The sequence below is a fragment of the Trachypithecus francoisi genome, unplaced genomic scaffold (assembly GCF_009764315.1).
Source record: "Trachypithecus francoisi isolate TF-2019V2 unplaced genomic scaffold, Tfra_2.0 Lachesis_group20, whole genome shotgun sequence".
Lineage (NCBI taxonomy): Eukaryota > Metazoa > Chordata > Mammalia > Primates > Cercopithecidae > Trachypithecus > Trachypithecus francoisi.
In genome coordinates, this window is record NW_022681466.1 from 47,578,650 (window position 1) to 47,589,983 (window position 11,334).

General features: G+C 44.9%; 1 long non-coding RNA gene across 1 annotated transcript; it reads right to left on the reverse strand.

Annotated features, from left to right (window-relative positions):
• Window positions 1–1,910: 1,910 nt before the first annotated feature.
• On the reverse strand, window positions 1,911–10,146 carry LOC117067533. The gene is made up of 3 exons (XR_004430771.1): window positions 10,020–10,146; window positions 3,192–3,372; window positions 1,911–1,963 (listed from the first exon to the last, which is right to left on the reverse strand). It is a non-coding gene; the product is annotated as an uncharacterized LOC117067533 (long non-coding RNA).
• Window positions 10,147–11,334: the final 1,188 nt, after the last annotated feature.

Genomic DNA, 11,334 nt, shown 5'->3' on the forward strand with positions numbered 1-11,334 from the left:
ATCACAGTGCAATAAAATGAGGTGTGCCTGTAATAAAACTATTGTTGTTTAAGCCACTGTGTTTTAAAATAGTTTATAACACAGCAATAGATAACCAAAATAATGAGGCACATTTCAGGTTTTCCTTTTATTCTGATAAACTAAACTGTTAAGCTTCCTGATGAATATCTTAGACTTTGTAAAATTTTAAAAGCACTTACAATTTTTGTTTATCTGTGATCTATCCTTCTGATTGTTTAAAAGTAACATATAAACAAGGTACAAATATCCAAACACTGCAGGCAGGTAGAAAACAAAAGTCAAAGTCATCTTCTATACCTGGATCCCCAATCCATTTCTTCAAAGTTAAACACTGTTAGCAATTTCTTCTGATCCTTCCAGTAAAGATAGGTTATACAGACACATGCATATCTATAGCTATGCCAATATCCATAACCATCTCTTTTTTTATATATAGCAACTGTATTACATATACTGTTTTGCACTTTGGTGGGGTTTTATTTTCACCAATTGTTTATCTCAAACACACTTCCATCACCTGGGAACCTATTTCATAATGTTTCACTGTAAAGATGGATTCATGATGGGCAGTTGCATTGTTTCTAATCCTGAATATGCACATGAGCACATCTTAGTGTACTTTTGCTTACATATCCTTGGATATTGCTTGCATGTTCAGATGAAAGGACATGTTCATTTTATGTTTTGAGAAGTACATTTATTTTGACAGTCCAGTATAAAAAGAGGTTTGTGACCACTGTAGCATCTGCCTCTATATACTTACAAATGTATTATCCCATATGAGCCTCATGGTAAGCACGTGAGTTGGTCATCTCCCCATTTTATAAAAAGAGAAACTCAATCTTAAGAGGCTGGGCATTTGCCCAAGGTCACACAACTAGTAAAATGTTTTTTTTTTGCTTTTGTTTTTTATTTTTATTTTGTTTAACCTAAATGTCTTACTATTTCACAGGGACCAAAAGGAATGGCAAAGTCCAAACCTAAAACAAGCTAAGAAAATCTTATTACAAAAGGAATATAGAATTATAGTTGCCTCATTCATGTACTGTTCTGTGGCCATCATAGGGTAACGGATTTCTCCAGAACACGAGATTTTTGAAATGAAGAAGATGAGGGCTTATTGTAAAAAATTCCACATCATCCCTGTGAGGAGGAAGGAGGCAGCAGGTTCTGAGATAGGAGAGCAGATGCTTTGTAGCAGAGCCTTGCTTCTGGGCCTCATGAAGCTGAGATGAACCATGCATGGCCTGGCTGGATCCAACAGGATCATGCTCAACATTCTTTGTCCTGGAATCCCTGGCAGGCTTTCAGCTATGGGAGCCTTGCATTTCCTGTGGAATTCAGCTGTGAACTCAAACCTTGACAGGGCAGCCCAGGACCACTACAGGGGACTGTGATGAGGTTTAAACTGGAGTCTCTACCCTTACACATTGGAAGTAAGAGCCTTTCTGTCACCCCAGATTCAGCCCCAGACTTAACTAGATGAAGAGCGGGGGCAGACTGGGCACAGTTTCTCATCCCTGTAATTCCAGCACTTGGGGAGGCAAAGGCAGATAGATTGCTTGAGCCCAGGAGTTTGAGACCAGCCTGGGCAATGTAACAAAGCCCTGTATCTACAAAAAAAAGAAGAAGAAGAAGAGAAGAAGAAGAGAAGAAGAAGAAAGAAGAAGAAGAAGAAGAAGAAGAAAGAAGAAGAAGAAGAAGAAGAAGGAAGAAGGAAGAAGGAAGAAGAAGAAGGAAGAAGGAAGAAGGAAGAAGGAAGAAGGAAGAAGGAAGAAGGAAGAGAAGAAGAAAGAAAAATTAGCCAAGTGTGGTGGTTCCCACCTGTAGTCCCAGCTACTTGGAAGGCTGAAGTGGGAGAATCTTTTGAGCCCATGAGGTCGAGGATTCAGTGAGCCATGATTGTGCCACTGCACATCAGCCTGGGTGACAGAGCAAGACTCTGTTTAAAAAACAAAAAAAAGGAATAGTATTATTTCCAGGAGAATTAAGGCAGAGGGATCTGGGATAAAGGAAACTACTAATACTAATTGTAAGTGAGTACCTAACATGTGCCAAGCATTCTATATGCATTGTTCACTTTAAGCCTTGCAACATGCATGGGGAGCTATCAATGTCCCCATTTCAGAGATAAGGAAGCAGAGGTTCAAGGGCTCAGTTTTCAGAAGTGGGCCTCAAGATCTGAACCAGATTGGCAGCTAGGGTGTTCTGGGCTTCTGTGCTGAAGCTGCTTGGTTCTTGCCTGCCTGTGGCCACGTTTGGTGTTTGAGAGCAGAGCAGGGCTGAGCCTGCACCTAGGTGTCTGTGGATGGAGCCTGGAAACTAGCCAAAGCCTGAGAAAAGGAGCTCATATTTAGGGCACCCTTTCTTACTTTACCCACTCCCAGCATTCTGCTCAGGGAGGTTACATCGCATAGCCAATGTCTCAAGCTCCTGCTGGTGGCACCCCAAACTGAATGCAAAGCCCAGAAACTTATTGCCAGATGAGGGAGGCAGAGTGGCATAATGGTTAGAGCATAGGCTCTGGCCAGACCACCTAGGTTCACATCTGGGACCTTGCCACATGGTAGCTATGTGTGACCATCAGGTTAACCTCTCTGTGCCTTGATTTCCTCTCCTGTAAAAAGCAGATTAAAAGTATTACTTACCTCATTTAGGTTATTGAAAGCAAGAAATAAGTTAATTCACATAAAGAGCTGAGAATAACACCTGGCACATAGTAAGTACCCAATAAATGGGAATTTCTTTTATTACTCCCCCAAATTACCATGTCCCAGTAAAGAACCAAGAGCAGCTCTGGGAGAGGAGAAAGGGAAGGGGAGACTCCCTTTACCAAGTTGACTCTCGCCTCTGGGGTGCTGGCTATCCTAAAGTCTCTTAGCCAGATAGACTGGCAGACTCCCTGCTTTGAACCTGCCTGGTGTCCATCTGTCCACAATGTATCCCACACCCCTTATCTATCAGGGCCAGGCACACTGAGGGCCACAGGGTAAAGAAAGCAGAGGCCCTCTATTTTGCAGGTGCTCCCTGCCTGGAGAGTCCATGCACACGTCTGCGGGTAAAGGTAGCACAAGGAAACCAGGTAAAGAGAAGTCCCAGGCCCTCCAGTCAGAAGCCTTTTCAAATGCTGACTCTACCCTTTAGCAATGTGGCCTGGAGACGTGACTTACACTCTCAGAGCTCCAGTTTTCTTTTCTTCCATAACATCACCTATGTGGTGTGACTGGCAAGGAATAGGCCTTCGGTGGCTTCTCTATGTGGCTGCCTGGCCCTGAAGCCCCTCGTCTTGTCTCAGCTCAGCCTTTCATTTGTTCATAAACTCCTTATTCTGCATCTTCTATGTGCCAGGCACTGGGAGTACAGGGATAGTTAAAACAGACACAACCTCTCTCCTCAAGGGTCTTATTGATCCCATTGCATGTATGGCCAATTTCAAAGGGGACCGTTAGGAGCTATAGGAACTGCCCCAGGAAGAGGCCCTTGCAGAGGACTTGGAAGGGCGTGAGCCTGGGAGGCAGAGCATTCTAGTTCTATAGTCTGTGTTCCAGTTGGATCTCTCAGGCCCACTCTTTCCCACCCTTCTAATGCTGTGCTCCACCCAATCCCAGGGACAACATCTTGTCTCAGCTCCCTGTTGACATGGAGACTCCTCTGACAAGCTCTCCCTCTGGTTACCCCAGGATTCCGCTGCCAGTTGGCCCCCATCTGTTCTTCCTCTCTTTGCCTGGAGCTCCCAGACACATCTGATTCCATCAAATCCAATTTTCTCCCTCTCCATCAGGATCCCCATCCCAGGGGGGTTAAGCCAAGGCACATGATCAGCTATTTCAGTGAGGCTGTCCCCCTCACTGCTTCCTGACTCAAAGCAGGGGGGCTGCCTCCTCCAGAGCCAGGTGGGGAAGTGGGGGACATTGCCCTGAGAAAATGGTGCTTTCTATTGTCATGGCAACTGTTGCTAGGTATCACCAGGAACCCACACTAGAGCTTGACCTTCCCAGGAAAAAAGCAGGGCTCTGAGTAAGACCTGAACTCTTTCCCTGGATTGAGTTAGTTTGCTTCATTCATTCATTCAATCATTTATTCAATAAACATTTTCTATGTACTGGGACTGTGGTGGTCTCTGGGAATTTATAAAAAAAAAAAAATCAGTCTCTGTCCATAAGGAGCTCAATATAGTAAGAAAGAAAAAAATGCAAATCTAAGGTGATATTAGACCCCATAAGGGTTATACTGAAAATCTGAACAGGGCACTCTGAGACCAGAAAGAGGCATTTAACCCTTTTTAAAGGCTGAGAGGGCTCATCAGGAAAAGCTCCCTAAAGGAGGCAACAGTGGTGTTGAATATTTAATTATTTAAAGCGGACAAAGAATCATGGGGAGGCCATGCAGCCTGTAGCAGTACCCAGACCAATTGTAGGACATGCAACAGCATGAAAATGTTGGAGTAAAAATAGTCTGGAAAATCCGTGGTATTGCATATGTTCAGGGGAGTCGCACCAGAGAAGCCTGAGATGTTTAGTGGAGATTGGCTATGAAGATGCTGGGACTGCATCCTTCAGACAGGTAGCTATTGTGGAAATGTGGCTTGGGATGGCACATTACAATTGGAAGCATCAAGATATTTCTGTGGGGTGGGTCACGGTGGTTTGCGGGCCTGGAGTTTCTCATCAATAAGGTGTTCAGATTTCTGTGACCGCTTGAATGCAGTGGATTACAAGGAATGGGAAGGAAATCTGTATTGACTTCTAGACTCCTTGTGGCTTGGTGTCAGGAAGGGATGGTGGTGCAAATAACCAAAATAAGGGAAAGGAGGAAGGAGGGAGCTGGTGGCAGAACAGAGAAAGGGTAGTAAGTTCAGTCTGGCCTCCTGGAGGTGCCTGCAGGAAGCATGAGTGAAAATGTCCAGCTGACTGCTATTGACCTGAGATGTCAGGTGCAAGGCACGGGTGTCCATGAGGGCTGAGACCAGGACCTTGGGACACAGGAGTGTTTGAAGAGTAAACTGCTGAAGACTGAGAAGGAGCACTCAGAGAAGTGGTGGGGAGTGGGGTGAGTGGTGGCACAGGAGCCAGAAGGGAGTGAGCCATGGGGTCAGATGCTACTGAAAAGGCTGGTAATATGAGGACTAAAAGGAGTGCATTTGATTTGGCAATTAGAGAGCCCCTTGGTGACTTTGCTGGAGAGGTTTCCATGGAGCGGTGGAGGCAGAGGGCTAAGGAGTGCTGGGAGGAGTGGAGGCAGAGGCCATGCCTATTAACCTCTCCTTCAAGGAGCTCAGCGGCGAAGGGAAGGAGAGATGGGCTAGGGAGGAGGGCAGGGGATGGAGGATTTCTAGCATGTAGGGAACTCAAACACGTTGTGGGTTATTGAGAAGAAGCCATGGGAGGGGAAGGTTGAAGACAGTGGGCTATGAATGGGAGGTGGAGAGGTAGCCAGTGTTGCCTGTGAACTGGATATGTTGCTGGGAGTTACCTGCCAAATAAAATGTAGTCCTTTCCTCAGTGAGTGACCTGAGCATAAAAAAGTAGACCTTAATTGGGAAGGAAGGCTGGGGACAGGTAGGACGAAGTGATGGGCATGAAAATAGAAAGGGCCATGGTGTGTGCATCTATGTCTGTGGCTGCGTTTCTGTTTCTGTGTGTCTGTGGGTGTGTCTGTTTATGTCTTTGTGTGTGTGCATCTGTGTATGTCTGACTGGAAGCATCTGTGTGAGTCTGTGTGTGTGTGTGCATGTGTCTGACTCGAGACATCTGTGTGTGTCTGTGTGTATGCGTGTGTCTGCCTGGAGGCCTGTGTGTGTCTGTGTGTATGCGTGTGTGTGTGTGACTGGAGGCATCTCTGTGTATGTATGTGTGTGTCTGTGTGTGTTCATGTGTCTGGAGGCATCTGTGTGTGTCTGTGTGTGTACATGTATCTGCCTGGAGGCATGTGTGTGTCTATGTCTGTGTATGTATGTGCATAGGTCTGCCTGGAGGCATGCATGTGTATGTGTGTGTGTGCATGTGTCTGCCTGGAGGCATGTGTGTGTGTGTGTGTGACTGGAGGCGTCTGTGTGTGTGTATGTGTGTCTATGTGTGTTCATGTGTCTGGAGACATCTGTATCTGTCTGTGTGTGTTTGTGCATGGTCTGCCTGGAGGCATGTGTCTATGTGTGTGTGTGTATGTGTGCATATGTCTGCCTGGAGGCATGTGTGTGTGTGTGTGTTTGTGCATGTGTCTCACTAGAGGCATTAAGACAACACTCTGAGCAGGGATTGCAGTGGATTGAAGGAGTCTGGAGTGTTTTATTGGTACGTTGTTTAGGTTTTTGTAACCACTTGAATACAGTGGGTTGTGTGTGAGTGGGTGTGTCTGTGTGTGCATCTATGGGTCTGTGTGTTTGTATGGGTGTTTTTCTGTATGTGTCTGTGTGTGTCTGTGTGGTTATGTCTGTGTATATCCCTGTGTGTATTTCTGTGTGTGTGGGTGTGTGTCTGTTTCTGTGTGGCTCTCTGTGTGTTTGTGTATGTTTGTGTGTATCTGTGTGTGTCAGAATCACATCATAGGGCATGTGTCAAAGTTGAAAAAACCCTGAGACTTCATCTAGGCCAGTGTCAACACAGTTGATCAAAAGAAGGAACCAGTCCCAGAGACATGGAGGGATAACTCAAGGTCCCAGAGAACAAAGGACAGAATCAGCTGCACTTTGGTCTCCAGATGGACTGTGCACAGCTTGAGCACCCAGGATACAGCCCCGTGGTGAGTTCTTTTCAGAAGGGGAGGCCACTAGAGGCTTTAGAGCTTGCTGGCACCACAGGGGCTGGTGCTCTTCTTTCCCAGAGCTCATTTGGGTTATATCAAAATTGTTCCACAGTCTGAACTCAAAGGTCCAGCCCCAGAGAGATCAGTCACCTGGGAATGTTTTCCCTGAGCCCTGGGAAAAGCCCAACCTAAGGAATGACCAGGTGATTCCCATCCCCACTGCCTGATAGTTAAGGGCTGACTCACTCCTCTCCACCGGCCCAGGAGCAAAACCAGATACGTGGAGCCTCCCCTGATACTCTGGTGCTCAAACTCATGTGTGACAACCCTCTGTGCATTACAAGTCAGAGTGGGTCGATGCTGCTGTTACAGGGGGAATTTCATTTCCGCCTGGATGTCTCATTTTGTCATCTCATTTGGTGACAAATCAGGTGATTTATAGGGAGCAAGCCTGCATTTAGTGTGATGGTCTCATCCAAAATGTTAGCTCCTCATGCACCCCTCCCGTTACTGCCCTGACCTCACTCAGTGGATATCTGTGCATTCAGAAATAGAGAAATAAAGTTGGGGGTCTGAAAGCTCTAGCTCATTCCAATCCCCAAATTCAAGTCATTGCCACTGAGGTGGGCAAGAACTGATCTAAGGTCCTCAAGGCCTGTTTTTAAACATTTAGCAGAAATGCCCCCTGCTGCAATATAAACCAGCATGTGCTTGGGATAAATGGTACTTACTTCCCTCAGAGCAGCGCAGTCTAATAGAAATATAATGTGAGCCTCAGATGTGATTCATATTTTTCTAATAGCCACATTTTAAAAAGTTAAAAGCAAGGGGTGGAATTAGTTTTTATAGTGTCTTTTACTTAACCCAATATATCCCAAATAATATCATTTCAACATGTAATAAATATAAAAAGTTATTAAAGAGATATTTTATATTCTTTTTTTGAGCTAAGTCTTTGGGACTCTGATACATATTTTACATTGACAGCCATTCTCATTTCAGACCTGCCACACTGCAGGCACTCAATAGCCTAGTGTGACTGGTGGCTTCCATATTGGATGATGCAGCCTTGGGGCATCTCTAGGCTGCTGCTATACACAAGGAATATGGTTGTTCTTTTAGATGATGCTGAGCTGAGGGCTCTAGATATCAGTTTCTCCATCTGTGGTGATATTCTCTGTTCATTTGACTTGCCAGAGGTGGTTTCAGGGTCTCTCCAAGTCAAATAGGACTCCCACTTTCTGGGCTGTTATTCTGAGAAATGATAAAACAGGATTACAAAATGGTGGACTGAGAAAAAACAAAAAGGTGGACTATGTTAAATATTTGCATTTAACAAATCTGTGTCTCAAATATCCCAAAATGGCCACATCTGTTTATATAACCTCATTTAGGAGTCAAAAGTCTAAGTTTGAGGCTAAATCCAAATGTGAGGCCCCAGGCAAACGTCTTTCATGCCCAAATGTCCCTCCTGTCAACTCTCTGCACTTCCATGGTCTCCACTCTGATAGACTTCTCATATTTGAAAAACAAATGCAAATGTTCTGTGCAAACTATGTACATGCTTGGGATGGAGAGGGGAGCTGCAGCCTTCACTTTGGGCAAGGAAGAACCAAGGTGCTGGAGAGGGGTTTCTGGAACTCTCAAAGCATGGAGGAATGGGAGGGAAGGGCCTCCACACAGGGGCCAAGTGCGTGAGTACAGGGAGGGAAGGCCCTTCTCTTGTCACAACAAGTTCCTAGATATTTGTGACTCCTCAGGCCCATTCCCACAGCATTGGTCTCTCTCTCTCTCTCTCCTTCTCTCTCAGACAGAGAAACACAGGTTCAGCTTGCTGATTTTCTCTTCTTTCTGCCTAATTATGGCATGGTTTATAGAGAGCTACTGCATACCAGTCATTTGCAAGAAGAGATGATTGTCTTGCCCTAGAATCACTCTAAGATTCAGAAAGGACAAAGAAGATGAATGAGTCCCTCCCCTGGGTGTCATCATGTCCCAGCCTCCATCTTAACAAGCTGTAACTCATTGTCAAGGATAGAGGATGAGATTTAACAAAGAGACTGATTCATGGCTTAGCTTACTGTAGAACAAGTTTGGGCAGGTCATTTCAACTTTCTGGTCTTTGGTTTCTCCATTCTGACACGGTGCCATCTCCATGAGAATAGGAACTCTGCTTAGCACAGTGTCTGGAATAGTGTAGTGACATAATTACTGCATTTGGAGAATGGTTAAATGTATGTGTCTATAAAATGGGATGAATAACAATACCTGATTTTTAGTTGATTGTTTTGAGCCAAATGAGGAACTGTACCCTACATACGCACATGAGTCAAATTCCCAGCCGGATTCATGCTGAAGGAAGAACTAATGGTTTACCTATTTAGAAACTCAAAGAAACTGAGTGATTGAAAAATGAACCAAGGAGTATGTTTGTGTGTTGGTGGGGGTGGGGGGCCTTCCCATGTAAGACATACTAAATACATTTTCATTGGGGGTATTCAGTGCATCTTACCTAGGAATTACCATTAGGCAACTGTAAAGCGTTTCTTTTTCTAAAATCAGCAAGCTCTTTTGGGGATGCTTTGGGGAACACCCTGCAAATGGATTGGGAGAAACGAGATTTGATGCCAGTCCTTGGACATGCATGCTCTAGGAGGCAGGATGCAGTTTCAAAGTAGTGCTGAAGAGGAGAGGTGGCACAGAATACTGGAAAGACCATTGGACCAGGAGTTAGGAGACCTGGGACCTCATTCTAGCTCTGCCATGCATTCCATGTGATATCAGGCAAGTAATTTGCCCTCTGGGCTTGGGTTCCTTCTCTGTTAAGGTTGATGTTGAATGCCAGATGATGTCTTCTGGCCTTTTGAGCACTACTCTGAGTTAAGTGTAAGCAACTCATCCCAGCACTCCCAGTCTGGAACACAGCTACCTCCTTATTCTGCCAGAGCAAGAAGCTCTGTGTGTAGCATTGGCAGTCAGGGAGAGTGAATTTCCATTCACTTCACAAGCACACTCACCTCCCCAGGGCGAGTAGTTTAGCAACAGTGAAGATGCTGAAACTTGACTTTGGCAGAAGATGAGTTCAAAGGCACCCTGACGGGGCACATCCTCCAATTTGGGAGTTGCCCTTTTTGACAAGTAAGTTTAGGGGAATGAACTCCAGATTTAGGTTAGGAGACTTGAGCTCTAAAATCAATTTTGATGCTAACTCTCCTGTCACTTCAGACTCTTCCTTCTCCTCTCTGGGCTGTTGTTACCTTCCATGAAACGATGCCATTTGCTTTGATTATTTCAGAGTCCTTCACACTGTGGTCTTCCATGTCATGTGCCTTCAGTGAGGCAAGGTCAAACCAGGACGAGGGTATCTGGCTGGTTTCCCACTCCTCTAGGCAGCATGTTCATCTCTGTAAAATATCACCACTAGATGGTCAGGCGTTTTAGCTGCCAAAAATAGGGATCACTTCTGACAGAATAGACCTTGACCAAATCTCAAGCTACTCAGACATCACTTTGCAAAACAAACAACTAAAGAAAAACCACCCACCAACAACAATAACAACGAAGACCAATTTATCGAGTTCCTATGCCCAGAAGTGTAAATGTGCCCTCTCCACAGGTCGGCCCCTTTTGATATTTCGAGTTTTGTCTTAGAGGTCTACTCTGATGTGATCATTACAAAATGTGTACATGTATCAAATCATCACATTGTTCCCCATGAATACGTATAATGATTCTGTGTGAATCGTAAATAAAAAATAAATATTTTAAAAAATAAGTGAAAATACCTTAAGAAAAATAAGACAACAATGGCTGCCATCTAAGAAAAACCTAAAAAGTAGGTGATATGAGCCTGATTTTCAGGTGAGGAACCTGAAGGTCAGAGTCATCATTTAAAACTCAAATTCAGTCATGTCACTTCCCAGCTTAAAACAAGTCAACACTTTTCTATTGCACCTGGAAATGAATCCACACTCTGCCCGTCTCCTCCCTCCCATTTCATCCTACACTGGGTCACACTCTGGGCTGCAGTCACCCTGGCCTCTGCCAGAGCCTCGTGCATGCATGCCAGACTCTCTCCACCCCGTGAACCTTTGTACATGCTGATTCTTCCTCCTGGAAAGCTCTCCCAGCTTTTCAGCTGGAGGGCTCCTTCAAATCCTAAAGACTTCAGCTTTAAATGCCATCTCCTCAGAGAAGCCTCTTAGGAGGATCTTAAGTAATCCCCTTCTAGCAATTAGTCTTTATCAGGGCACCAAATGCATCCTTCACAACGTGGTTCACAATTTAAATTTCTTATTGAGTTGCTGGCTTATTTATTTTTGGTCTGTCTTTCCCATTTGGCTATAAGCCCCAGGAGGGCAGAACCCATGATTGTTTATTCACTCCGATGGATCTGATGCCTAACACAGTGCATGGCATATGCATATGTGGAAAGCAGACATGTTTGAAGGGCTCCAGCAATGCAAACATGACTCAGATGAAGGCCTTTGCTTTCAAAGATCTCATGATCAAATCAGGAAGGGGCACAAAGAGATGGCCACAGTCGAGTATGATCTTTTCTCCAATAGATTT